General features: G+C 52.6%; 1 pseudogene across 1 annotated transcript; it reads right to left on the reverse strand.

Annotated features, from left to right (window-relative positions):
* Nucleotides 1-493: 493 nt before the first annotated feature.
* On the reverse strand, nucleotides 494-1,416 carry LOC125541539 (small ribosomal subunit protein uS2-like; annotated as a pseudogene). Its single transcript, XR_015611271.1, has 3 exons — nucleotides 1,272-1,416; nucleotides 760-1,020; nucleotides 494-649 (listed from the first exon to the last, which is right to left on the reverse strand). The product of XR_015611271.1 is annotated as a small ribosomal subunit protein uS2-like (transcript).
* Nucleotides 1,417-1,683: the final 267 nt, after the last annotated feature.

Raw genomic sequence — 1,683 nt, forward strand, 5'->3', positions numbered from 1 at the left:
TATCTATCCATGATTTCTTTTTCTGAAGAAAGCATCATCAAAGAGTACACTCACAGTCTGTCATGATTTGTCCCAAGAAATTTATTGTAGAAATATCATTTGGCATGCTCAATCAGCTGACTTTAAGTAACTTGGTCAACTACAACAGCTAGTTCTGAGCAATCAATAGTAACCAGATGCAAGGGTCAAATAAATATGAGCTTGGTTAGGACTGAAAAAATAATACAGGGGCATAATAACAATCCTACACACTTCACTTCTATGCTGGGAGGAATAGGATAGCAGTACAAGGTAACCCTACAAGCTTTGCATTAGAGAATCAGCTAATCACTTTGGACTGACTGAAACTATGCGTCAAACCCACTGAACAAATGCTGAGACGCAATGTCCCAAGCAGTAGCTCCATTCATCTGCAGCAAAACACAGCAAGAAGAAGTTCAAATATCAACTAACAGAACCATACATCATGCAAGGATGGTCGATCTCCGGGCATCTACAGAACCATCCTGGCCATGAGCCAGTAGAGGTAGCCAATGTTGTTCCTCCCCTTGTTGTTTGCTGGGATGCCGATATCGACGTATCGCATGGGAGAGTCAGTGTCACAGAAGGCAATGGTACGGATGTTCCCTAGAGCAGACTCCTTGATGGGATGCACATAACACACCAGATTAATGACTCCGTCATCAACATAGCTGTATCTAACGCACACTACTAGTATATCCTACTACTGCAGTAGTTTGGCATGGCAAAGAGATTCACCTTGTGGTCGGTGCTTGGGTTAGTGAGGATGAGAAAGCGGGGCTCGCTGAAGGAGGTCTGCATCTGGTTGGGGAAGGTACCAGGGGTGTGCCTCCTGGCGATGGCGTTGGCACCGGTGTGCTGCGCAAACTTGAGGACAGCGCGCTGGCCATAGGGGCGAGTGGACTGGACGATGATGTCCTGGGGGTTCTCGATGGCCACGATGCCTCGCCGCGAGCTGGAGCTTCTACCACGTCTTGCCAAGATTGATGATGTAGATGCCTAGGAATCACAAACCAGAAAGAATGCATCACATTGCACAGTCCATCTCAAAGAAGTATAGAAGCATGAACACCTGCGAGAACTACACCAGCAAGCATCACGATCCGCAGCAGATCAACTCTGACCAGCACAGGCGCGTGATGTCGAGGCAGTTCTACTGTCCAACGGCAGATTGGGGGCACACAGGTAAAGCTAGATCCATGAGGAGGACAAGCGCTTGGTAGGAAAAGAGGGGTTGAGCGTGGACGTACCGTCGGAGCGGCGCTTGTAGGCGTAGCGCTCCATCTGGAAGTCGCGGTTCTTGGTGCCGAGGTGGACGTCGGCGGCAAGTGTCATCTGTATGTCCTGCTCCTTCTGGGACAGCGCCCGCGGGGCCTCTCCAGCCGCTGCCGCCATGACTGGTCGGATCTGGCCACGACATGAGCAGCTCAAGTCGGCATAGGAAGAGAGCGAAGGGGCCGCCGGAGTTGAGGTTGGGGCAGAGTCGAAGTCGACCGCGGAGGGCGAGCTACGACGCGGGGGAGTGGAAGGAGAGGGTGGGGCTGGAGGTGGAGGTGCGCGCGGAGGCTGGAGGTGGAGGCCGTGCGAAGGCGGACAGCGACAGATCTGAGGGACGACGGTGGTGGATCGGTGGCTTGGAGTCGGGCGCCGTCGGTGGCGACG

Source organism: Triticum urartu, chromosome 7A (genome assembly GCF_056163025.1).
Source record: "Triticum urartu cultivar PI428250 chromosome 7A, HENAU_Tu73, whole genome shotgun sequence".
In the NCBI taxonomy this organism is placed as follows: Eukaryota; Viridiplantae; Streptophyta; class Magnoliopsida; order Poales; family Poaceae; genus Triticum; species Triticum urartu.